At 47.6% G+C, this 27,174-nt stretch overlaps 2 long non-coding RNA genes across 3 annotated transcripts in view; one reads left to right on the top strand and one right to left on the bottom strand.

Annotated features, from left to right (window-relative positions):
- The first annotated feature begins 305 nt into the window (after nt 1-305).
- The window catches only part of LOC149125360 (uncharacterized), a 32,355-nt gene continuing 5,486 nt past the window's right edge, over nt 306-27,174 (top strand). The window contains exons 1-2 of the long non-coding RNA XR_016210374.1: nt 306-390; nt 7,520-7,661. This is a non-coding gene — a long non-coding RNA (uncharacterized LOC149125360). The remainder of the gene's footprint in view (nt 391-7,519; nt 7,662-27,174) is intronic.
- LOC149125361 (uncharacterized) lies at nt 23,083-25,755 on the bottom strand. Of its 2 annotated transcripts, none has more exons than XR_016211382.1 (3): nt 25,033-25,755; nt 23,670-23,887; nt 23,083-23,346 (listed from the first exon to the last, which is right to left on the bottom strand). It is a non-coding gene; the product is annotated as an uncharacterized LOC149125361 (long non-coding RNA). The 2 variants fall into 2 exon arrangements; XR_016211383.1 differs by lacking the exon at nt 25,033-25,755 and adding an exon at nt 24,125-24,531.

A 27,174-nucleotide genomic window follows, 5' to 3' on the forward strand; every position in this document is an offset into this window, starting at 1 on the left:
GCTGGAAGATTCTTTCTCTCTCTGTCTCTATCTCTGTAACTCTGTCTTTCAAATAAATAAATCTTTTTTTAAAAAATTCAACAAGATGTCATTTTTCAAAAAGTGTATATATATATATATAAATTTGTCAGTCAGTCATTGGTCAAGCTTGCATCTAACTATCCAGTGGTTCTCAGAGTGTAGCCTGGGTTTGTTGGAGGGGTCAGGAATTCCAAGGTCAAGGTCCTTTCAGAGATGACAAAAGGTCAAACTATTTTCATACTAATATTAAAGTTATCTTTGCCTTTTCCATTTTATTCTCTCACAGGTGTACAGAAGAACCATCCAGAAGCTATGCATGGCATCCAACGATCTAATAATAAGCCAGGCATTGAAGGGATGTGCAAAAGTGTAAGCAATTTCGCTTTCTCACTGATTTTTTTTCTCTTGGGAAACACAGTTATTTGTCATAAAAATTAGGATATAAATGGGTTTATTATTTATCTTATTTTTTTAAAAAAATCGTAGGTGTGGGGCTGGCATTGTGGTGTAAAGGGTAAAAGCTGCCACCAGTAACACCAGTTTGTGTCCTGCCTGCTCTGCTTCTGATCCAGCTCCCTGCTAAAGCACTGGGAAAAAGCAGCAGAGGATGGCCCAAGTGCTTGAGCACCTGCCACCCATGTGGGAGACCTGGAAGAAGCTCCTGGCTCCTGGCTCCGGTGTGGCCCAGCCCTGGTTGGTTGTTATGGCCATTTGGGGAGTGAACCAGCAGATGGAAGATTCCTCTCTCTCTCTTTCTCTCTGTCTCTGTCTCTCTCTCTTTCTCTCTCTCTCTCTCCCTCTTCCTCTTTGTGTCACTCTGCATTTCAAATATATTTTCAGAGTGAACAGTGTCCTGAGAGCAAAGCTGCGAAGTGCTGCTTTAGTGCAGCATCCTCCCAGTGTCTCCCACCGCAGCCACACTCCTGGCCCTGTCCTCCCGCCTCGACTCCCCGCTGAGTGCACTTGGCCCCATGTCTCATCCCTGCCCCCGAAAGGTGCATCCACCACATGCCATCACCATGCCAGGAACCAAGGCTTTGCTCGTGCAGGTGTCTGCAAGAGATTAGAAGCAGGCAGAAGCAATCAGAGCAATAAAGTGACTGCAGATCTAATAAGTATGAGGAAGGAAGGGGTCAGGCGCTAGGATACGGAATGGGAGGGGATCAACTGAAGAGAGTGTGTCTGGGCAGTTCAGCATAAAGACCCAGGGAGGAGCGGTCCTGGAGGAAGAGGGCCCCGACGGAAAGAAAGGCTTGAGTGTGGAAACGGGGGCTAAGCAGAAGCCTGGTCTTGCAGCACCCTTGAGGGTGCCTCCTACTGTCTCATCCCCAGTTCTAGTCAGGAGCCCTTAAATTTACCCAGGTCACATTAACCAGCTCATTTCACAGGTCTCCTGTTGTTCTTCAAATGTGGATTTCTAGGCCTATAGATCTGATTCCTGCTACCCTGGATCTAATCTCACACTCTTTCTCTCCATATTCTCTCAGTGCTGCCTCTGATGCTTTGTTTTAATTCCAAGTGCCAAGTGCCCTCTCACCACAGGGCCTTTGCACATGCTGATCCCAGAAAGTTTCCTCAGCTCTTCTCTTTAGGTTGTCTAATTAAAAGCACTACTGGGGCTGTGGCTGTGGCATAGCAGGTAAAGCCACCGTGTGCAGTGCCGGAACACGATATGGTCACCGGTTAGAGTCTCGGCTGCTGGACTTCCAATCCAGCTCTCTGGCCTGAGAAAGCAGTAGAAGATGGCCCAGGTCTTTGGGCCCCTGCACTCTTGTGGGAGACCCAGAAGAAGCTCCTGGCTCCTGGCTTTGGATCAGTGCAGCTTCAGCTGTTGCAGCCATTTGAGGAGTGAACCAGTGGATGGAAGACCTCTCTTTCTTTCTGTCTCTGCCCCTGCCTCTCTATAAATCTGCCTTTCAAATAAATAAATAAATAAAAGTTTTTTAAATATTGATTTATTTATTTGAAAGTCAGAGTTACACAGAGAGAGGAGAGGCAGAGAGAGAGAGGTCTTCCATCCAATGTTCACTCCCCAGTTGGCTGCAACGGCTGGAGCTGGGCCAATCTGAAGCCAGCAGCCAGGAGCCAGGAGCTTCTTCCTGGTCTCCCACATGGGTGCGGGGGCCCAAGGACTTGGGCCATTGTCTACTGCTTTCCCAGGTCATAGCAGAGAGCTGGATTGGAAGTGGAGCAGTCGGGTCTCGAACTGGTGCCGATATGGGATGCTGGCACTGCAGGCCAGGGCATTAACCTGCTGCATCACAGCGCCAGCCCCTAAATAAATGTTAAAAAAAAAAAAAAAGGCTTTAGCTAACAGACAAGTCCAGGCACTGTAACACCAGCTACAGCCCTTAATACAGCATATTTTGTTCTTTGTAACACACAGTTGCTGTTTTGTAACACATCCTTTAACGTGTTTTCTATTTATGTATTTGCATCATCATGAAACCAGTATGTCCAAGTTTCTGTAGGGCAGGTCTGATGTCTTTTTTGCTTACCACCATGTCCTGCATCGCGCAGATGGTGTCTGGTATGTACTCAATGCTGAGTATATACTTACTAGATAAATGAATAAATGAAAAACTTTTTGGAGATTGTTTTACAGTCAATTCACTCTTGCAGCTCCACTTCACATCCAGCTCCCTGCTAGTGCGTCAGAGAAGGCAGAGAAGGCAGCCCAGGTTCATGGGCCCCGCCCAGATATGGGAGACCCGGACAGTTAGGCCTAGTGATCTACATAAAAAATTATTTATTTGGCCTGCGCCGTGGCTCACTAGGCTAATCCTCCACCTTGCGGCGTCAGCACACCGGGTTCTAGTCCCGGTCGGGGCGCCGGATTCTGTCCCGGTTGCCCCTCTTCCAGGCCAGCTCTCTGCTGTGGCCAGGGAGTGCAGTGGAGGATGGCCCAAGTACTTGGGCCCTGCACCCCATGGGAGACCAGGGGAAGCACCTGGCTCCTGCCATCAGATCATCGTGGTGCGCCGGCTGCAGCGTGCCGGCCGCAGCGTGCTGGCCGCGGCGGCCATTGGAGGGTGAACCAACAGCAAAGGAAGACCTTTCTCTCTGTCTCTCTCTCTCACTGTCCACTCTGTCTGTCAAAAAATAAATAAATAAATAAAATTATTTATTTGAAAACCAGAATTTCAGAGAGACACAGACAGAAAAAGAAATTTCCATCCTCTGTTTTACTCCCCAAAAAACCACAACAGCCAGGGCTGAGGCAGGCTGAAGCCAGAAGCCAGGCGCTTCCTCTGGGTCCCCCACGCGGGTGCAGGGGCCCATGTACTTGGGCCATCCTCCACTGCTTTCCCAGGCGCACCAGCAGGCAGCTGGAAGGGAATGGGAGCAGGCCTGACTGAACCAGCAGCGCCCTTATGGGGTGCCGGCACTGCAGGCAGCGGCTTTACCCGTTCTGGGTGCTCCTGAGGAAGGGGATCCTCACTTGGGGAGACACAGTTTCAGGCCAGGTCCTCCCGGCTGGATGGATGGCCCGACCCCGGGAACTCACCCTGAGCCTCCTCTAGATCGCGCTTTGAGCGGCGTCTGGCGGGGGTTCAGGTGTCAGGATTCTCCAGGAAGCACCTGTGAGAGAGGTGGCTCAGCAGGGTGTGGAAGGAGACGGAGCTGAGCGCGGCTGTGACTTCAGGAAGTCTTGACTTACACTGACCCACAGCAGCAGGACTGAGCGGCCGAGAGAGCCAGGGGCAGCCTCGGTGCCTGTCAGTGCCTGTGGGCTGCTCTCGTGTGGTGGGTACAGGATGGTAGACACCCTGGGCAATCTGCTTCCCATCAAAGCCCAAACTCTCTGCTAAATTTATTTGTTGTCTTTTGTGTCATCTGTGGATATCCTTAGCATATTACTCTAATTTATAGATTCCTTGAGTCTGGAATCTGGCTTCTACTTCCCTTGTAACTGCACAAAGTGAGGGGTAGAGCCGCCTCAGCAGGCAGTGTCGGAGAGCCCGGAGGCCGCTCCTGCGCCTGCGCTGCTGCTGGTGCGTTAATAAGCCGTAAGTCTCCTGTCTAGCGCGCCGATCCACCTCTCCACCTCTCCGCCTCTCCGCCAGGGACCTCCCTCCTCCCCACCTCCGCCTCGCACTGCTACCGCGGCTTCCTCAACCAAGGCCAGCATGAAACACAAGAGAATAACCGCCTGCACCCAAGGAGAGAAACTGCAAGGGAAGCGTGTGCGTGCCTAGGGGATGGCGTTGACAGTGCGGGGAGCTGGGAGGCAGGGCGATGCTCCCGGGCATCCCCCTACCTCCCTCCGCCCCGGCCCCAGACAGGCGCCCCTCGGAGGCGTGCATGTGCTCATTCAACCTGCAAGTTTGGGGCTGTGATTACATGTGTGAACTTTGGATTCACCCGGCCTGGGTGAATCCCAGCTGCCATCATTCATGAGCTGTGTAATCTTGGCCAAGTTCCTTAACCTCTGCTTTAGTTTCTTATCCGTAAAATGGGAATAACCACAAAACGTTTCTAATTGGGCTGCTAAGATTAAATTAGCTGTGGCACAGCTGGTTAAAGCCCTGGCCTGAAGCGCCAGCATCCCATATGGGCGCTGGTTCAAGTCCTGGCTACTCCACTTCCGATCCAGCTCTCTGCTATAGCCTGGGAAAGCAGTAGAAGATGACCCAAGTCCTTGGGCCCCTGCACCAGTGTGGGAGCCCCAGAAGAAGCTCCTGGCTCCTGACTTTGGATCAGCCCAGCTGTGGCCGTTGCAGCCATCTAGGGAATGAAGCAGCAGATGGAAGACCTCTCTGTCTCTACCTCTCTCTGCAACTCCATCTTTCAAATAAATAATTCTTTTTTTAAAAGATTATTTTAGTTGATAAAAGTTAAAGAGGGGCAGGCGCTGTGGCACAGGTTAATCTTCTGCCTGTGGCGCCAGATTCCAAATGGGTGCCAGTTTTAGGCCTTGCTGCTCCTCTTCCAATCCGGCTCTCTGCAATGACCTGGGAAAGCAGTAGCAGATGGCCCAAGTCCTTGGGCCCTGCATCCATGTGGGAGACTCAGAAGTGAAGATGCTCCTGGCTCCTGACTTCTGATCGGCTCAGCTCTTGCTGTTGTGGCCATTTGGAGAGTGATGGAAGATCTTTCTGTCTCTCCCTCTCTCTGTCTGTAACTCTACCTCTCAAATAAACAAATAAATAAAATATTTTTTTAAAAAGTTAATTTAAGACATTGCCAGGCCGGCGCCATGGCTCAACAGGCTAATCCTCTGCCTAGCGGCGCCGGCACCCCAGGTTCTAGTCCCGGTCGGGGTGCTGGATTCTGTCCCGGTTGCCCCTCTTCCAGGCCAGCTCTCTGCTGTGGCCAGGGAGTGCAGTGGAGGATGGCCCAAGTACTTGGGCCCTGCACCCCATGGGAGACCAGGAGAAGCACCTGGCTCCTGGCATCGGATCAGCGCGGTGCGCCGGCCGCAGCGTGCTGGCCGCGGCGGCCATTGGAGGGTGAACCAACGGCAAAGGAAGACCTCTCTGTCTCTCTCTCTCTCACTGTCCATTCTGCCTGTCGGGGAAAAAAAAAAAAAAAGACATTGCCTGCAATTAATGATAATGATGAAAATGTGCTCTCCAGGGGCCGGCCCTGTGGCACAGTGGGTTAATCCCCTGCCTGCGGCGCCAGCATCCCATATGGGTGCCGGTTCAAAACCTGGCTGCTCCACTTCCAATCCAGCTCTCTGCTGTGGCCTGGGAAAGCAGGCCCAAGTCCTTGGGCTCCTGCACCCACGGAGGAAACCTGGAATAAGTTCCTGGCTTCTGGCTTCTGGCTTCAGGTCAGCACAATTCTGGCTGTTGTGGCCAATTGCGGAGTGAACCAGTGGATGGAAGACTCTCTCTGTCTGTCTGTCTGTCTCTCTCTCTCTGCCTCTCCTGTCTGTGTAACTCTTTCAAATAAATAAATAAATATTAAAAAAAAAAAAGAAAATGTGCTCTCCAAAAATAAGACAAAATTTCACACACACAATATGCAACTGCATTTCCTGTGCACTGTAGTCACTTAAATGTATATTCTCTGTTTACTAAGCAGTTTACACACTCATTATCTTCTCCATTCTGACATTTCTGTCATATGTATGTTTTACATTTTTCCCTTTTTTAAAAAAAGGCTATTTTTTTCTTTATTGGAAAGGCAGATTATCAGAGAAAGAGAGAGGGAGGTTTTCCATGCACTGATTCACTCTCCAATTGTCTACAAGAGGCAGGGCTGGACCAGGCCAAAGCCAGGAGTCTGGAAACTCCATCCAGGTCTCCCACCTGGGTGGCAGGATCCAAGTACTTGAGCCACCACCTGCTGCCTCCCAGGGTGTGTGTTAGTAGGAAGCTGGATCAGAAGCAGAGGCGAGACACAGTCCCAGGCACTGAGATCCGAGATGCCAGCATCTCCGCAGCCGATGAGCCCACTGCACCGCAGCGCCTCCTTTTTTCCTGTTTGTGTTTCCTTGAGTGGAGATATGAAATGACTCAAACTGGAATAGAAACAAAGATTTCAAAGTTTTCTGATGACCCTTATTGGTGTTATTTGCTATTTTCTAATATATGCTTGGTGATTGAAGAAATTTTGCTTTTGGCTTCAAATTTTCAAATACAAAATAACATATGACTCCACACATTCTCATGGCAGAAGATTTCAAATATACCACAAGCTTAAGAAAACAATGAGGCTGCCCCCGACCTCTGCCTGTCCCCGTGTCCCCATTCCTAAGGTAATCATGTTCCTCACTTGACGTGCTCCTTGGAATCTACTTTCTGTGCCCTTAAACAATTTTTCCCAAGCTTTGCTGTTTTCCCCCCATGGCTAAGGCTATCTGTTTACTGTTTTTAAGTTGGCTTTTCTCCCACCGAATATATATAACCTTCCATATCAGTACATACACACCTATAGATTCATATTGTATTGTTTCCAGCAATTATTAATAATTTTGCAATTATTGCTTTAGCCACCTCTCAATTCATAGACATTTGTTTCCAATTTTTGCTGTTGCAAACAAAGCTGTAATAAACATTCATGTGCATATATATTTGCATCGTTATGTTTTAAATTTTATTTATACCCTGCTTGCTACTAAAAAGGATTTAAAATAGCTAAAAATTATTTCCGAGTTGAATCCAAATCTAAAAGGTGCCAGTTGTGATTTTAGATAACAAAGGGGGAGGGGGAACCAAGCTAATGTCAGAAAATTTAGAAGTGAATTAAGCTAAAAATGTTAATTTTGAGAGGGTAAAACAGATGGGGTTTTGTAAGATGTGATCCAAAGGTTTCTGGAGACACTTATGTTTGAATTCGAGGATACAGCATGAGCTTTCTTGGCAGTAGAAATTGAAAGCAAAATGATGTTAAATTGATTTTTTTCCCCAAACAATTACTCCCACCAAATCTTCCTTCACCATTCTATTTTAAGTGCCAACAAGAACGTTGTACACATTAGAAATAAATGGGTGCTGTTTGATGAAGTTTTTATTTATGTGTGTTTTCCTTTTTTTTGCATTTTCAGATTTTTTCCTATCTTTGCATTTCTATCAGCAGCACTCTCCTTGATACTAGAAGTGTTGTGAGAGCTTGTCTCGTCCTCCACACAAACCAGCCAGCGTGGAAACAGCAGCAGACCCCACCTTGAGGCCGCTCCCTGCGCAGAGGTACATGACCGTGAGTGTCCTTGCAAAGGCCAGTGGAGCCCATCCTTCCAAATGTCTCTCCCCAGCCCCCCACTTCCAAACTGCACAGAGAGACGGTTGGTGAGATGGCAGCCCAAGGGGAACTCCTTCAGAGAGTTGGGGAGTTCGTGAGCCAGGTCCACTTAGAGGAGATGCACAGTAGACATCGGTAACATGTGGATAGTGGTGTGTTGGGAGACAGTTCATGGGAGGAGAATTGGAAAGAAATCCAATAAAATGTCAAATGAGATTTTAATGCACAGAGGCAAATAGGCTGTTTCAGTATGTGTCCACACTGTTTCAACAACTAGAGTAAACATTTGCATCCTGTGGGTTTTCTTCTTTTGTTTTTTACTATTTTTTTTAAGATTTTATTTATTTATTTGAGAAGTAGAGTTACAGACAGTGAGAAGAAGAGACAGAGAGAGAGGTCTTCCTTCTGTTGGTTCACTCTCCAAATGGCCTTAACGGCCAGAGCTGCGCTGATCCGAAGCCACGAGCCAGGAGCTTCTTCTGGGTCTCCCACACTGGTGCAGAGGCCCAAGGACTTGGGCCATCTTCTGCTGCTTTCCCAGGCCATAGCAGAGAGCTGGATTGGAAGTGGAGCAGCCAGGACTAAGCTGGCGCCACAGACAGAGGATTAACCCACTGCGCCGCGGCGCCGGCCCCAGTATTTGTTTATTTTGAAAGGCTGGGAGACAGTCAGACATCTCCCATCTGCTGGTTCACTTCCCAAAAGCTTACAAGAGGTAAGTGGGGCTGGATCAGGCTGAGCCAGGAGCCAGGAGCTCTCGTGGTAGCAGGCCCCCAGGTACTTACGCCATCACTTGCCACCTCCCAGGGTGCACATTAGCAGGAAGCTGGCATGGAAGCAGCAGAGCAGACGCCAACATGGGATGCAAGGTGTCCCGAGCAGCAGCTCCACTCCGTGGTCCTTCCTGCTGCCCTCCCCATGCTGCACCCCCTGAGTGTGTCCAGAGGACCCTAGAGGCTCTGTCCCTGCTCTGGGAATTTCTCACCCACCTTGAAATCACAACATTTAGTTACTAATGGAAGTTGCCTCTTCTTCTTAAGGTCTTCCCTTCCTAAGCACTGTGGCCTCTAGGGTGGCAAACTTCAGCCTTCTCCATGCCAGACTCACACAATGTGACCCCAGTTGGATGCTGGTTTTTGCTAGAAACACGGCAAATATCATGGATAATCTTAGTGATCTTAGCTCAACTGTTAAACAGATATCACTGTGTTGTAGCTTCTGTCCCTTGTTTCAGCATGTCCTCAAATCATTGTGACAATTAAGATGTTCACTGGGCAGGCATTAGGCACAATTGTTACACTGCTTGGGATAACTGCATTCCTTATCAGAGGGAATGTTTGAGACCTGGCTCTGCTTGCAATTCCAGCTTCCTGCTAATGTGCACCCTGGGAGGCAGCAGGTGGTGGCTCAAGCAATTAGACCCCTGCCACCTGCATAGGAGACCCAGATGGCAGCTGCTGCAGGCATTTGGGGCAGGAACCACTAGGTAGCAGAGCTTTCTCTGTTGTGCACACACTGTCTCTGTCTCTCTCTTGTCTCTCTGTCTCTCCCTTTCAAACAAATAAAATATATAATAAGACAAAAAAACAAAGATATTCATATAAAGTGTTTTAGGATACTTGACAGGAGGGCTATATCCAGAGGTGTGTGGAGCTAGAGGCTGCTGGCTCTGACCAGATGGCAAGAGTAGATTGTCAAATTTTCCGAAGTTTTGCAAGCACGAGGATATCACACTGCCACTCTGATATTGGTGATGGTGGAGTACTAGCATCCAGAAATCATCAGCTACTACAGATCAAGGCCGTTAGAAAAAAGAGCTGTTTACTAGACAACAGCCAGCATACCACTGATTATGTCTGTTGTTGGGACTACTTTCTATTTATTTCTGAGTGATAACCAGAGTGACAAGGGGAAAGCTGGGATGGATAAGAAAAGTAGTGATTCTTTTGAGTCTAGTTTTCTTTTTAAAAAAATTATTTATTTTTTTGAAAGTCAGAGTCCAGAGAGAGAGAGAGAGAGAGAGAAAGAGGGAGATGGGCAGAGAGAGAGAGAAAGATCTTCCATCCATTGGTTTACTCCCCAAATGGCTGCAATGGTGAGGGCTGGGGCCAGGCCAAAGCCAGGAGCCAGGAGCTTCATTCTGGTCTCCCACATGAGTAGCAGGGCCCAAGCCATCCTTCTTTGCCTTCCCAGGCCATCAGAAGGGAGCTGGATGGGAAGTGGAGCAGCTGGGACTCAAACCGGTGGCCATATGGGATGCCAGCGTCGAAGGTGACAGTCTTACCAGCTACACCACAACACTGGCCTCTTGAGTCTATATTTTCAAAGATCCTGTCCACTTTCAGTGAAAGAAACTAGAAACTAGCTGGGAAATGTGGGCACTGAAAGAATTAGTTAACTACTCCCACACTGTAGAACCATAGTTCTAGAAGGTTACTCCAAGTCCTGGCTGACACCCAGCAGCTGCTCACGAAGTCCTTCCTTAACACAACTGATCAGGATCTGCACTTGGTGCCAGGTCATAAAACCCCCAGAAGAGCTAATTAGGGAAGGCAGCCGGGGAGAGGGGCCCCGCTCCAAACCAGCTCTACCAGTTTTGGTGGACTGCATAGGCAGTCTCCTGGGGACAGCTCAAAAATGATTCAACACATTGTTCTAATGCTCCCACTTCTGCTTTGGGAATCAACAAAACTGTTCAGGAAAAGAGAGAGAGAGAGAGGAAAAAAAAAAAAAAACTGCAGGGAGGTCAGAACCTTAATGCCGACCATACTCAGATGTCTATTCCGATTTTCTGTCTGTTCTGTGTGTATTCTTTTCACGGAGCAATGTGAAGAACTTGGGGCTCTGAGTCAGGCTGCCAAGGGCTAGAACCCCCTCAACCCATCCAGCTGACCGAGCAATCTTTTTTTTTTTTTGACAGGCAGAGTGGACAGTGAGAGAGAGAGAAAGGTCTTCCTTTGCCGTTGGTTCACCCTCCAACGGCCGCCGCGGCCAGCACGCTGCGACCGGCGCACCGCGCTGATCCGATGGCAGGAGCCAGGTACTTCTCCTGGTCTCCCATGGGGTGCAGGGCCCAAGCACTTGGGCCATCCTCCACTGCACTCCCTGGCCACAGCAGAGGGCTGGCCTGGAAGAGGGGCAACCGGGACAGAATCCGGCGCCCCAACCGGGACTAGAACCCGGTGTGCCTGCACCGCAAGGTGGAGGATTAGCCTAGTGAGCCACACCACCGGCCAACCACCAAGCAACCTTAAGCAGCCCACACGTTCGCTCTGTGCCTCAACTTCCTGATCCCTATGGCAATACCTAGGCTTACAGGCTTGTTCTGAAATTTAAGTAAGAAAATTCTACACAAGTAGCGGAATCAGGTTGGCTTCAGAGGCATGCAGCCAGTGCAGTGACAAGGGGTCAAAGGGTCCCTGTTTGGGATTGAAACCTTTAATAATTTTATTGTTCAATTCCTGTCTTCCAAGTGAAGTCTCCTGGAACAATGGAATGTGTGTCAGGGACCAAGAGGGAGAGCCAGGGCGAGGGCGGCCCCGCCTCCCTGCCACTGAAGGGCGGGTTCCTGGCAGTCTGTTCCCCTCCCTGCCCCCAAGGTCCCATCTCTACCCAGCAACCACAACAACTCTCTGCACAGGACCTGGGAGAAGGCTGGGGGGGGGAGGGGGAGAAGTTCAATGCCTCGGGGGAGGGTGGGTCTCCTCTGCCTTGTATTGGATGGTAGGCTTCCAGCCCCCAGGCAGGGCGTGGGGCATTGGTTTAGGCAGCTAGCCAGCTGGCAGGTGTGCACCTCTGAACACTGAATGACAGGACAGGGACCTGGGCACCTGAGAAAGTCTATGGTGAACCTTAGTTAGTGGTGCATTAAGCCTATAATTATAAAGTAAATTGAAATCATGTTATTGCAAAAATTAAAGAAAAAAAAAAGCAAGGAAGGGGGACTTAGGAAAGCAGAGAGGGAGAGAAGGAAGTATGGTTATCTTCTTAGAACTGTATCTATAAAATGCATGAATTCTGGGGCCAGTGCTGTGGTATAGCAGGTACAGCTGCCGCCTGCAATGCCAGCAACCCATATGGGTGCCAGTTCAAGTCCCGGCTGCTCCACTTCCAATCCAGCTCTCTGCTATGGCCTGGGAAAGCAGTAAAAGATGGCCCAAGGCCTTGGGACCCTGCACCCACGTGGGAGACCTGGAATAAGCTCTGGGCTCCTGTCTCTGGCTTCAGATCGATGTAGTTCCAGCCGTTGTGGCAAATTGGGGAGTGAACTAGCGGATGGAAGACCTCTCTGTCTCTCTCTCTCTGCCTCTCCTTCTCTCTGTGTGTAATTATGACTTTCAAATAAACAAATCTTAAAAAAATACATGAATTCTGTTCTCTTTGTATCAATACAAATTTTGAAAGAAAAAAGAAAGTCTACAGACCCCCACCCTCACTCCATCCCAGGAGCATCCTTGGTGCCTCTATGAGCATGACCCTAAGTAGAGAGAGGTGTGGAGAGCCAGAGTTTTTTTTTTTTTTTTTTTTTTTTTAAACAGGCAGAGTGGACAGTGAGAGAGAGAGACAGAGAGAAAAGTCTTCCTTTTTCCATTGGTTCACCCTCCAATGGCCGCTGCAGCGGGCGCATCGCGTTGATCCAAAGGCAGGAGCCAGGTACTTCTCCTGGTCTCCCATGGGGTGCAGGGCCCAAGCACTTGGGCCATCCTCCACTGCACTCCCTGGCCACAGCAGAGAGCTGGCCTGGAAGAGGATCAACCAGGACAGAATCCTGCGCCCCGACCAGAACTAGAACCTGAGGTGCTGGCGCCGCAGGTGGAGGATTAGCCCATTGAGCGCCGGCCTATAATTTGTACTCTTAAAGACTCCTTTCTCCACTTTTTGAACAATGGGCCTCATAGTTTCATTTTGGGCTGGGCCTTGCAAATTACACAGCTAGTCCTAATGACAGCATCTGGCATGTTAATGTGTGCTTAATAAGTTAGTTATTATAATTATTCTTTTTTAAAAAGATTTATTTATTTATTTGAAAGGCAGAGTTACAGAGAGAGAGAGAAAGGAAGAGAGAGAGAGAGAGGTCTTTCATTCGCTGGTTCACTCCCCAGATGGCCGCAACGGCTGGAGCTACGCTGATCTGAAGCCAGGAGCTGGGAGCTTCTTCTGGGTCTCCCACTTGGGTGCAGGGGCCCAAGTTTCTGGGCCATCTTCCACTGCTTTCCCAGGCTACAGAAAAAACCTGGATTGGAAGTAGAGCAGCCAGGATTCGAACAGGTCCCACTGCATGCGGTGGCTTTACCCGCTGTGCCACAGTGCCAGCCCTTATAATTATTCTTACACACTGCATATGCCCCCACATGGAGTCATGTGCCTGACAGGCCTTCCTCTGTTATGCCTTGTAAGGTCAAGGGCTCTGTCTGTTCAGGGCCGCACGGGGCTGATAGAAACATCCACAGCAACATAAGATGATGTTACTCATAGAGATGACTTCTAGCATTTGATCCTGAAAGTTTAAATCTCCACCTTCTGTCAAATAGCCAAGCACTAAATCTTTGAATATCTACCTGGAGAGCAGAGATCTGCCACATATGAACTCTTTATATTTTTATGTTTTTTAAAGATTTACTTTTTATTAAAAGGCAGAATTTTAGAGAGAGAAACAGGGAGAGAGAGAGAGAAAGAGAGCGAGCGAGTTTCCAACCGCTGGTTCACTTCCCAAGCCAGGAGCCTGGAACTCCATCTAGGTCTCCCACATGGGTGCAGGGGTCCAAGCACTTGGGCCATCCTCTGCTGCCTTCCCAGGCGCATTAGCAGGGAGCTGGATTGGAAATGGAGCAGCCGGGACCCAGTGCCAGAGTTGCAGGCAGCACTGTGCCACAACACAACTCTTTAAAAGGGAACTCAGCTCCAGCTGATGCCCTCTGAGGGGGCCGAAGGGGTTTGGGGATCCAGGGAAGGGGGTGGCAACGTGGCCTGAGGGCAGAGATGACAGCAGAACCACCTGGAGCAGAGGACACTGCTGCCGCACCACCCTCTGAGAGCTGCTGGGTTAGTGCAGAGCAATCTGAGAAAGCTTCCTGTAGGAGAAGATTAAGACCCAGGATTTAGTCCAGTTGGATGGTCTGGGGGAAAAAAATGACTGCAGACAGAGGGAATTTGCGTGAACACAGGCACAAAACCCCAAATGACAGCTTGTTATAGGATTGAGCAGGGAAAGGCTGCCGGCCAGCAGGGTAACGTGCCTCCTACTGAGGCCGTCTCTTCTGACTTGTGAACTTAAAACCCGAAGTACTTGGCAGGATGTGGAATTGGCCTCTCCGCCGAACGACTTAAATAGTCCTGACTGTCCCAGAGGAGGTCAAAACCCTGACAGCAGAAGACAAGCATCCTACACACTGACCCAATGGGATGTCCTAATATTTTATTGTTATGGTGCTACACTAAACACAGCTCAAGAGTAATTTTTGTATAGATAAATTTTCTCTTAATCGCCAGTGTTAGTTAAAGAAACTTCAAGTGTGAACGTAATCCTGTGGATTGAGAAATCAAGGTCTAAATTTCTGAAGCTTCAGCTAACACACACACACTTGGACCACCTGTGCCCATCACATGTTCCCTACTGAGTGACCTTCAGAATCCTCCTGAACCCCACACATGGGGCAGCCAAGATCGGTCTGCCAATCAGAGTGAGTGCACAAGCTGAAGCCCACCTGCACTCCTGCTCTGTGTCCTGGGCTCTCATTCCACTCCTATCAGAAGTGGGGAAGGAAGCAGAGCAGCCAGCACTCAAACTGCCCCTCCAACAGGGGATGCGAGCATCCCAAGTGGCAGCTTAACCCACAGCACCACAGTCCCTGCCCCGTAAAGCTGGAGATCAGAATGACGCAAATGAATGTTGTTTTTCCCTGACCCCGCCACCAAAACTCTGTGTGTGCATTATGTATGTATTTGTGTGTGTGCATTATGTATGTATTTGTGTGTGTGCATTATGTATCTATTTGTGTGTGTGCATTATGTATATATTTGTGTGTGAGTGAATGTGAAATGTCAGGTCACAAAAGGCAGGAACACTACGGAATTAAAATATTGGTCCCTTGGGGTACCGTCTTCTGCATTTTCTGTTTGTTTGTTTGTTTGTTTGTTTTTAAATTCTGTTGATGTCAGTATTCCAAAGTAAATATTCCCTTTAAAAGCCATTAGTCTTTAAATGTTCTTAAATATTTATTTTCTGAGAGCTTCAGTTAAAGGTCTTAGTGGCTATTGATATTTTGATTTAGTATCCTTTGCAAATCCTTTAATAGTGTACAGCTGCCATTTTTCTAAATATTAATGCTAAGAAGGGAAACTTACTTAAAATAACATGAGTTTTAGAGAAAAACAGACCTGGTTAAGAACCGAATTTCACCACTCAGGGTCTCTGGGAAATGGAAATAATGACACTTACTTGTATTAATGAAGATTAAGTCCAACTACAAATGATTAAAATGCCCCTGACAGTGGCTTAAGACAGAAATTCATTTCTGGAGCCAGATGGCAGCACAGCGGTTTAAGCTGCTGCCTGTGATGCTGGCCTGCCATATGGGTGCTGGTTCGAGTCCCAGCTGCTCTAATTTCGATCCAGCTCCCTGCTAATGTGTCTGGGAAAGCAGCAGAAGATGGCCCAAGTTCTTGGGCCCCTGCACCCACGTGGAAGACCTGGATGGAGTTCTAGGTTCCCAGCTTGTGCCCATCTGGGGAGTGAAACAATGAATGCAAGATCTCTCTCTATCTTTCCCTCTCTCTATCACTCTCGAATTTCATTTCTCTCTTAGGTAAAATCCCAGGTAGGTGCATCAAGGCTGTCAAGTACTCCATGTGAGTTGGAACTCTGTCGCCTATGACGTTCTCTGCTGATCCAAGCAGCTGCTTTTTCTCCTGCCTTCTGCTCTGTGTGTTGGCTTGAAGAAAGGAAAAAATGCTTGCCCTATGCCCATCAAGACAGTTTCTGGAAGCTGCACCCGGTAGCTTTAAGAGGGGCTGAGCGTTGTTTTCACAGCCGTGTGTGCAGCAAAAACATCAGGGATTCTTTTCCTAGAAGGGAGCACAGATACGGGGAGAATGCATGCAGACTATAAAACCCCGGCTGTAGTGCTATACAAAGATGGCCACAAAGCACTGCTTTGGGCCAGTGTGCAGTGCAGCCAGTTAAACCCCCGCTTTGTGAAGCTGACATTCCGTATCAGAGTGCCTGTTTCAGTCCTGGCTGCTCCAGCTTCCTGTTAATGCACCTGGAAAGACAACAAATGATGGCCCACATGCTTGGGCCTCTGCCACCCAATGGGAGACCCAGATGGAGTTTCTGGCTCCTGGCATCTTCCTGGCCCAACTCCAGCTATTGTGGCCATTCGGGAAGTGAACTAGTAGGTGGAAGATCTCTCTCAGTCTCCCCCTGCCCTCCCCCACCCTGCCCCATCACTCTACCTTTCAAATAATTTTTTTTAAAGTGTCACTGGGGCCGGCACTGTGACATAGTGGGTAAAGCCACTGTCTGTAGTGCCAGCATCCCATATGGGCACCGGTTCAAGTCCCGGCTGGCTTCAGATCGGCACAGCTCCAGCCATTGCAGCCAACAGGGGAGTGAACCAGTGGATGAAAGACCTTTCTCTCTCTGCCTCTCCTTCTGTCTCTGTGTAACTCTGACTTTCAAATAAATAAATAAATCATAAAAAGAAAGAAAGAGAGCCGGCGCCGTGGCTCACTAGGCTAATCCTCCACCTTGCGGCGCCGGCACACCGGGTTCTAGTCCCGGTTGGGGCGCCGGATTCTGTCCCGGTTGCCCCTCTTCCAGGCCAGCTCTCTGCTATGGCCAGGGAGTGCAGTGGAGGATGGCCCAGGTGCTTGGGCCCTGCACCCCATGGGAGACCAGGAAAAAGCACCTGGCTCCTGGCTCCTGCCAGGATCAGCGCGGTGCGCCGGCTGCAGCGGCGGCCATTGGAGGGTGAACCAGCGGCAAAAGGAAGACCTTTCTCTCTCTGTCTCTCTCTCTCACTGTCCACTCTGCCTGTCAAAAAAAAAAAAAAAAAAAAAGAAAAGAAAAAAAAAAGAAAGAAAGAAAAAAAGAGCAATTGAGACTCCAGAACAAAAAAGTTAGGTGCCATCAGTATTTTGTCCCTCTGGACAGACTGTATCATTGTCTCTCTATTCTCTTTAACACTAGTTTTACATATTTTTATTGTAATGTGCCTTAGTGTAGGTTTGTTTTGTTTTGTTTTATACAGGCAGAGTGGACAGTGAGAGAGAGAGAGACAGAGAGAAAGGTCTTCCTTTGCCGTTGGTTCACCCTCCAATGGCCGCTGCAGCCGGCGCGCTGCGGCCGGCGCACCGCGCTGATCCGATGGCAGGAGCCAGGAGCCAGGTGCTTTTCCTGGTCTCCCATGGGGTGCAGGGCCCAAGCACCTGGGCCATCCTCCACTGCACTCCCTGGCCACAGCAGAGGGCTGGCCTGGAAGAGGGGCAACCGGGACAGAATCCGGCGCCCCGACCGGGACTAGAACCCGGTGTGCCTGCACCGCAAGGTGGAGGATTAGCCTAGTGAGCCGCGGCGCCGGCCCTTAGTGTAGGTTTTGTTCATCTGTTTCTTTTGCTTAGGTTGATGGAGCCTCTAGGATTCTTTTTTTTTTTTTTAAGATTTATTTATTTATTTGAATGGCAGAATTACAGCGAGGCAGGGGGTGGGGGAAGAAGTCTTCCATCCACTGGTTCACTCCCCAGATGGCCAAAATGGGCCAGAGCTGAGCTGACCCGAAGCCAGGAGCTTCTTCCGGCTCTCCCACATGGGTTTCCCAGGCCATAGCAGAGAGCTAGATTGGAAGTGAACAGACGGGACTTGAACCAGTGCTCATATGGGATGCTGACACAGCAGGCAGCAGCTTTACCCATTATGCCACAGTGCTGGCCTCACCTCTTGGATCTTTCATTTAGGTCATTTTATTTTTTGCCAGAGTGTCTTGGCTTTCCATGCCTGAAATACTCTTATGGGCTTTTTAGCCAGATCCGAATGCCTTAAGGGCTGATTCTGAGGCCAGAGTGCTCTTTAGGGCATCTGCCATTCTATGAGTCTGCTGTGTATCCTGCTTCCCATGTTGGATCGTTCTCTCCTTTTTAATTATATCAGTTAGTATTAGCAGACACTAGTCTTGTTTATGTGATCCCTTTGACTCTTAATCCTATCATTATGATCAATTATGAACTGAAACTGATCTCTTTGACTAGTGAGATGGCATTGGTACATGCCACCTTGATGGGATTGAATTGGAATCCCTTGGCACGTTTCTAACTCTACCATTAGGGGCAAGTCCAATTGAGCATGTGCCGAACTGTACATCTCCTCCCTCTCTTATTCCCACTCTTATATTTAACAGGGATCATTTTTCAGTTAAACACCTAAGAATAATTGTGTGTTAATTAAAGAGTTCAACCAATAGTATTAAGTAGAACAAAAAATACTAAAAGGAATAAAGTAGTAAGGACAAGGGCTGATCAAGTCATTGTTTCTAATAGTGTCCATTTCACTTCAACAGGTTTCCTTTTAGGTGCTCGGTTAGTTGACACCGATCAGGGATAACATATGATATTTGTCCCTTTGGGACTGGCTTAATTCACTCAGCATGATGTTTTCCAGATTCCTCCATTTGGTTGCAAATGACCGGATTTCATTGTTTTTTACTGCTGTATAGTATTCTACAGAGTACATATCCCATAATTTCTTTACCCAGTCTACTGTTGATGGACATTTAGGTTGATTCCATGTCTTAGCTATTGTGAATTGAGCTGCAATAAACATTGAGGTGCAGACAGCTCTTTTATTTGCCAATTTAATTTCCTTTGGATAAATTCCAAGGAGTGGGATGTCTGGGTTGTATGGTAGGGTTATATTCAGGTTTCTGAGGAATCTCCAGACTGACTTCCATAGTGGCTTTACCAGTTTGCATTCCCACCAACAGTGGGTTAGTGTCCCTTTTTCCCCACATCCTCGTCAGCATCTGTAGTTGGCAGATTTCTGAATGTGAGCCATTCTAACCGGGGTGAGGCGAAACCTCATTGTGGTTTTGATTTGCATTTCCCTGATTGCTACTGATCCTGAACATTTTTTCATGTGCCTGTTGGCCATTTGGATTTCCTCTTTTGAAAAATGTCTATAGAGGTCCTTGGCCCATCTCTTAAGTGGATTGTTTGTTTTGTTGTTGTGGAGTTTCTTGATCTCTTTGTAGATTCTGGTTATCAACCCTTTATCGGTTGCATAGTTTGCAAATATTTTTTTTCCATTCTGTTGGTTGCCTCTTCACTTTCCTGATTTTTTTTAAAATTTTATTTATTTATTTGAAAGAATTACAGAGAGAGAGAGAGAGAGGGAGGGAGAAACAGAGAGATTTTTTTTTTTTTTTGACAGGCAGAGTGGACAGTGAGAGAGAGAGACAGAGAGAAAGGTCTTCCTTTGCCGTTGGTTCACCCTCCAATGGCCGCTGCGGCCGGCGCGCTGCGGCCGGCGCACCGCGCTGATCCGATGGCAGGAGCCAGGAGCCAGGTGCTTTTCCTGGTCTCCCATGGGGTGCAGGGCCCAAGCACCTGGGCCATCCTCCACTGCACTCCCCGGCCACAGCAGAGAGCTGGCCTGGAAGAGGGGTAACCGGGACAGAATCCGGCACCCCGACCGGGACTAGAACCCGGTGTGCCGGCGCCGCAAGGCGGAGGATTAGCCTAGTGAGCTGCGGCGCCGGCCACTTTCCTGATTTTTAGGTTTATAGTTTTCATGAAATTCAAAAAACATTCTGGCCACTTTTTGTTCCAAGACTTCCCTCATTTCTCCACTGCTCTTGAGAACTCTAGTTCCATGTGCACTAGGCACTTACAGGTGTCCCTCTTGATCTATACCTTTTCAAAGTTATTTTTTCTTTTGTTCTTCATTTTGGATATTTTATTTATTCATTTATTTGAAAGGCAGAGAGATAAGAGACCGAAAGAGAACCTCTAGGCACTGGTTCACTACCCAGTTGCCTGCAGTAGCCAGGGGTGGGTCAGGCCAAAGGCAGGAGGAAGGAACTCAATCTATGTGTCTCAGCAGGCGGCAAGGACCTATCTGCCTGAGTCATCACCGGCCGCCTCCCAGGGTATGCACCTGATTGGAGTCAGGACTCGAACCCAGGAGCTGCAGGCATCGCAACTGGTGTTAATAACTAGGCCACATGTGTATACCATCATTTTGGGTAGTTTTAGTAATCTGTCTTAAAGTTCACTCATCATTTTTCTTTAGTTTCTAATCTTTTTATCCTATTCATCTCAAACACTGTAGATTTGTTTCTTTATGTTGTATTTTAATCTTTTTCCTTTTTTTCATTTCTGATGTCTACCAGTAACATGCTTTAGTTTTACTTTATTATCTTGAACATGTAAAACTGTATTTTGATTTCTACTTAATATGCATATCTACTAAATTTGTGTTATTATAATTGGCAATCTTTCCTCACTAGTGGCCATTTTTTCCTGTCTGTGCATGCCTGGTAATACTTTATGAGATGCGAGACATCATGAGTTTTACCTTCTTGCTGCTGCATATTCCTACATTTAAAAAAACATTATTAAGCTCTCCTCTGGACACACTGGGTTACTTGGGAACATTTTGGGCCTTTGGAAGCTTGTCAGATAGGATGAGAGCAAGCTTTAGTCTCACACCGGTTTTTCTCCACTCTTGAGGCAACCCATTTCTGGGATTCTACCTATTGCCACCTATGTTATGCTGTCTTTCTCACCACCTGGTGGAAATACCAACTGTTCTGAGTCCAGTGAGAGTCTGAATTCTTCAGCCTGCGCCTTGCAGGTAGTTGTCTCTCGGCCTTGGGTAACTGTCTTATGGGTAAGCTTTGGTCTGCTGATGGGCCTCTCTGCAGCACTGCGGAGGCCTTGATCTATATAGCTCTTTCCTCCCCAGTTCTCTGCCTTGTAAACTCTGGTTGTATTGAAGTGTCTTAGGGAGACTGTTGTAGCCATGCTCAGAATAGCGGCCCAGTCTCTCCTTACATCTCACCCCTGTGGATATCTGCCCACGAGCCTCAGCTTGTCCGCATCCTGGAGGTTTAATGCCCCAGAGCCATCCTGACATGCACAGCAGGCTCTTCAGGCTTAATGCTTGCAGCTAAGCCCTGGCGCCCCATGCATGCACACCTGTGTTTTTGTTCATTGGCTGGGTCTTTCTTGTACCTCCCAAGGCCTCTTCTGCCTACTGGACACTGACCAGATGAGTCCAGGCAATCCTTGCACCCCTGTGGGAGACCCAGATGGAGTTCCAGCCTGGGCCATTGTGGCCATTTGGGAAGTGAACCAGCAGATGGGCAATCTCTCTCTGCCTGTCTTTCTCTCTTCTCTCTGTAACTCTGCCTTTCAAATAAGTAAACAATTTAAAAACAAAAAGTCTCTACTCTAACAACATGGTATAATAACCAACACTTTAAAGTTGATTATTTTTTCCAGCTATTAAACAATGGAGGGGCCAGTGCTGTGGCTCAGCAGGTTAACGCCCTGGCCTGAAGCGCCGGCATCCCATATGGGCGCTGGTTCTAGTTCCGGCTACTCTTCTTCCCATCCAGCTCTCTGCTATGGCCTGGGAAAGCAGTAGAAGATGGCCCTAGTCCTTGGGCCCTTGCACCTACGTGGGAGACCTGGAGGAGGCTCCTGGCTCGTGGCTTCGGATTGGCGCAGCTTTGGCCGTTGCGGCCATCTGGGTAGTGAACCAGCGGGTGGAAGACCTCTTTTTCTGTCTCTACCTCTCTCTGTAACTCTGTCTTTCAAATAAATAAATATTTTTTAAAAATGGAGAAACTGTTTTTATTTTGTATTTTTAAGATTTTTTTGTTTTTTAGGGGGCCAGCGCTGTGGCATAGTGGGTAAAGCCATTGCCTGCATTGCTTTCATCCCATATGGGCAGCGGTTTCAGTCCCGGCTGCTCCACTTCCAATCCAGCTCTCTGCTAGGGCCTAGGAAAGCAGTAGAAAATGGCCCAAGTCCTTGGGCCCCTGCACCCATGTAGGAGACCTGGAAGAAGTTCCTGGCTCAAGACTTCATCTTGGCCAAGCCCTGCCCATGGTGGCCATTTGGGGAGCAAACCAATGGATGGAAGACCTCTCTCTCTCTCTCTCTCTCTCCCCCTCTGCCTCTCTCTAACTTTGCTTTTCAAATAAATACATAAATCTTTTTTAAAAAGATTATTTTTTAAATTTTTATTTGAAAGTCAAGTTACAGAGAGAGGAGGAGACACACACAGAGAAATCTTCTATTCACTGGTTCACTCCCCAAATGGCCACAATGGCCAGGGTTTGGCCAACCTGAAGCCAGGAGCCAGGAGCTTCTTCCAGGTCTCCTACATGGGTGCAGGGGCCCAAGGACTTGGGTCATCTTCTACTGCTTTCCCAGGCCATAGCAGAGAGCTGGATCGAAAGTGGAGCAACTGGGTCTTTAACTGGTGCCCATATGGTATGCCAGCATTACAGATGGAGACTTAACTTGCTACAGCACAATGCTGGCCCCAAGAAATCCTTTTGAACAATGGAGAAATTCTTTTTAATTTAAAAAAATCTCAATTACAAAAGCAAGACACGATTACTGCATAAAAATTTAGCATTTTTGAGGTATCAAGGAAAAATATGATGTCTCTAACCTCCTTGTTTCTTCTCTATATTCCCCTTACAGAGTTGTGGTTTATAACCTAGAACTTGGGAAAACACTTTGACAGCATTATCCATCAAATTTCTAAAAACTAAATAGATATAGTGAAAAATATGTATCTGAGAAAAGTAAGCTCCACATTCTGAAGAAATAAAAGGGTTACAGCCGCTGGCCACCCTGCATGATTGATTAGATTGTATGAGGGCATTACTTTTTTAAAAAGACTTATTTATTTATTTGAAAGGCAGAGTTACAGAGAGGCAGAGAGAGAGAGAGAGAGATCTTCCATCCACTGGTTCACTCCCCAAATTGCTGCCATGGCCGGAGCTACACCAATCCGAAGCCAGGAGCTTCCTCTGGATCTGCCACTTGGGTGCAGGGGTCCAAGGGCCATCTTCCATCCATGGCCATCTTCCATGCTTTCCCAGGCCATAGCAGAGAGCTGCATCAGAAGTGGAGCAGCCGGGACTTGAACTGGCGTGCATATGAGATGCCAGCACCACAGGCAGTGGCTTTACCCGCTAGCCCACAGCACTGGTCCCGGCAGGCATTACCTTTTGTAAACAGAAAATGTCATGTTTACCTCTTCCTTCCTTTCATTTTAAGAAGGAAAACAAAATCTCATTTATTTTGTCTTGGATGAAACTTAGGAACCTATGTAGCATTTCAGGCAGGGTTTGACTCTTTAATAAAACTAGGCCCCACAATGTGGTTTTTCTTTTTTAGATTCTTATTTATTTAGTTAGTTAGTTTTATTTGACAGATAGAGTTACAGACAGTGAGAGAGAGAGAGAGAAAGGTCTTCCTTCTCCAAATGGCTGCAACAGCTGGAGCTGCACCAATCCGAAGCCAGGAGCCAGGTACTTCTTCCTGGTCTCCCACGCAGGGGCAGGGGCCCAAACATCCGGGCCATCCTCTACTGCTTTCCCAGGCCACAGCAGAGAGCTGGATGGGAAGAAGAATAGCCGGAACTAGAACCAGCGCCCCATATGGGATGCCGGCAGAGGATTAACCAAGTGCGCCACGGTGCCGTCCGTCCGTCCGTCCCTCCCTCCCCGCCATGGGTTTTAAGCAACGAGCAGCCTGAACCGAGCTGGCAACCTCACCCTCCTTCCATCATGTTTCTTCTGGAAGTAGAGGCCCAGCCCTGAGCGCAGGTGGCTGACATTTCCCAAACTAAAGGTTGTCCCAGCATGCTTGCTTTCAGCTGAAGGCAAGCTTCAAGGAGACAAAATAAATGGCCTGTTGATACTCTTGCTTTATTTTACCTTAGGGTGTGTAGGGTGTATAGCCCTTCCTTACTGAAACGAGGGCATGTTGCATGCTAGGGCCAGCTGGTGGTCCTGTTCCCCTTCTCCCTGCTGCGCCGGGGCGGTTCTGCCGCAGTTGCATGCTTTGGCCTGCCTCAAACACTGGTCATGAGGTCGCAGACTGGGGCATCCATGCTGCCGCTCTTCCACAGTTGTCTCACTACTTTCCTAGAAGACTGAAGCGACATACGTAAACAAACGGAGAGTCGTCACAACCAGTTTTAATTAAGTGCACAGAAGAGCAATCAGTCATGTCAATAAAATTAAAACTATGAAAAATAGAAGAGTAATCTCCAATCGTAACACTTGTAAACATTTTAAGCTATTATCATCTCTTATTTTTATATTATAGCAGTCGCCCAGAGGAAGAGAGAAGTTGGAGATTTCTTCTTCTCCAAAAAATTCTTAATTACCTTTTTGCAGCCCCAGAGACCTCTTGAAAGTGATTTCAGTGTGAGAGAAGGAGCCTGGCACCTTGGTGATCTCTCCCCTGCCGTGGAGAGGGTGCAGGGACCACCGAGCAAGAGCATCGGTATGGGAAATCTGGCAGTGCCCTCTAGGTCTTCCTGTAGGGGTGGCCCTCGTGGGAGTTCATAATTTCTTTGGAAATACTGTGATGTCCCTAAACTTCAGACCCAAAATTTTGTGTCATTATAAAGAACTCCTTACAAGCCCGTGGTAAATAATTGTGGGATCGGCCGAGACTGTGGGTTCACCCAGACTGCGACAAAACACTGCAATGAGACAGAAGCCAAGAGTGCCAACCCCATTACAAACACTCAAATGCATGTTAAACAATAGCAGCAGCAACAGATGACCAGATGACAAGCCAGGGACCTTTGCCCACAGCCTTTAACTAATGATGAAATGATAGCCGCTGGGAGCAGGGGGCAAGGCAAAAGCTTTCGGAAACGTCATTCTTTTTACCATTAATCTGTTATCTAGTTCCCTTCCTGTCGTGTTCAAAGGAATATAGGAAAAACATACTTGGAAAGAAAGCCAAAGAGACTTTTTAGAAGACTTAGAACCTGGAGTAGAGGACCCACAGATTGATTTGATCACTGAATTATGTTTGCCAGGAAGGTGATCTTGGACAAGTTAGGCAATAACCTCTGAACTCCAGTCCCTTCTGTTTGCAAACTGGACTAAGAATTCCTGACTAGATCAGAGAGCCGTCGAGAGACGCCAAAGAGCTGATGTTTGAATACAAAACATGCTTTGTGATATATAAAGTGCTCTACTCTTGAAGGGTTGTTATTCCCACAATTCCTTTCTATTAGGAAAAGGATGGACAGACATCTGAGCCTTGACACACACTTACAGATGCTAGAAACAGTGCGTAGGCAGTAGCACAGCCTCAGTCTGGGAGGGAGGGAAGGAAGGACTAGGGAGGGAGAGGGCGCACTTCCCAACACCCACGGCTTTTCCCAGCAGACCTGGCAAAGGGTCCCACCTGGATGGGAGAGGGTTTTCAACAGAGTGTTTAGCACAATAGATTAAAACCTTTCTCATGAATGTAGCTGGCCCTCTGTTGAGGCGAGGGCAGGAGACTGAGCCCAAGCTTCTGCCTGGTGTCTTTGGAGCCTTTTGGTCTTCAGAGTAACCGACTTGAGCACTTAGCTCCACCTGAGAAGAGGCACGGGCGCACCACCGAAGGGCAGCATGTGGGTTCCGAAACTGCTGGAGTTGAAGGAGGTCCACCATCGCTGGACAAAGCACACAACTACTTCGAGCCTTGGCTTCTGTGTCTGCCTGATACATATAATAACTACACGGGCTTGTGCTTCACTGGTGGTCATGGGAATGAAATAAGTCAAATCGTAACTTGTTTCAGCTGAAGTTAAGTAAATGCTAAAACAATCCTCGAGGGACTGGCTTTGTGGTTCAACGGGTTATGCTGCCACTTGCAACAATGACATATCAGAGTGCCAGTTGATGGCCTGGCTGCTCCACTTCCAATCCAGTTCCCTGCTGATGCACCTGGGAAAGCAACAGAAGATGGCCCAAGTGCTTGGGCCCCTGAATTCGCGTCGGAGACCCAGAAGAAGCTCCTGGCTCCTGGCTTTGGATGGGCCCAGCTCCAGCTATTGCAGGCATTTAAAGTATGAACCAACAGATGGAAGATCTCACTCTGCCTCTCTCTCTCTCTCTCTACCTCTGCCTTAAATAAATAGATCTTTTTAAAAATTTCTTTAAAAAAAAACTGTGCTTTAAAAGAAAGGACTAAATAAATGTTAACTTAATATTATTGGTGAGACAGTAATATAGTGACATAGTTTTACTGCTCTAGCTTACAGATAAAATGCAACAATATGATTTAACAGCATGAAAACAAGAAGAGAAATGGGCATTTAGGCTGGCAGTAATGACACTTGTTTCCCTCATCAGAGCACTCGGGTTCAATTGATCCATCCCTGGCCATGGTGGCATTTGGGGAGTGACCCAATGGATTGGAGCCTCTCTCTTTCACACTATCTCTTTCTCTGCTTCTCAAGTAGATAAATTGAAAACCAAGAACAAAATCAGTGAGTATAATATGACATGGAAATTTATTTATAATATTGGCACTGCAAACTTCTCTTTATTTTTTGTTTTGTTTTGCAAAGTTCTCTCTTAAAATCTTAGACTCAGGGGCCGGCACGGTGGCACAGCAGGTTAACGCTGTGTCAACCTGCTGAAGCGCCAGCATCCCATATGGGTGCCAGTTCTAGTCCCGGCTGCTCCTCTTCCAATCCATCTCTCTGCTGTGGAAAGCAGTAGAAGATGGCCCAAGTGCTTGGGCCCTTGCACCCATGTGGGAGACCCAGAAGAAACTCCTGGCTCCTGGCTTTAGATCAGCCCAGCTCCGGCCATTGCGGCCATCTGGGGAGTGAATCAGCGGATGGAAGACCTTTCTCTCTCTGTCTCTATCTCTCTCTGTAACTCTATTTCAAATAAATAAACCTTAAAAAAAAGAAACACAAAATTATACAGTTTAATTCAGAAAGAGGAACACAAGTATGCAGGCAAGTTGATTTAAAAAAATGGTTGAGGTTGAGCATGTTCTTGGTATTTGCCATTTGTTTCTTCTTTTGCTACACTAGTGCTAAAATGAAGTTCCATCTTTGGATTATTTTGTTCACTGCTTTATCCCCAGAGCTTAGACAAGTGCCCAGCAGAGTAGGCATTCAGTAAATATTTGTTGACTCAGACGTTCCCACATATTTCTTTTGCCTATTTTCTACTGGTTTACTTTTTTTCCTCCTGTTGATACATGAAGGTAATTCAAAAAGTTCATGGAAAATAGAATTAAAAGATACATTTATTTTGAGATTTAAAAATGTTGAGATCCACACATGCATTTTTTCATAATATTACATTTTCCAAGAACTTTTTGAAGACCCTTTATACATCTGTATTCAAAAGACTAGAAAATTTCGTTTTCAATCTCAGATTTCTCTCTTCTGAGATTCTTAAAAATCAG

Source organism: Oryctolagus cuniculus, chromosome 7 (assembly GCF_051225735.1).
Source record: "Oryctolagus cuniculus isolate XC-2025 breed Fujian yellow rabbit chromosome 7, ASM5122573v1, whole genome shotgun sequence".
Lineage (NCBI taxonomy): Eukaryota > Metazoa > Chordata > Mammalia > Lagomorpha > Leporidae > Oryctolagus > Oryctolagus cuniculus.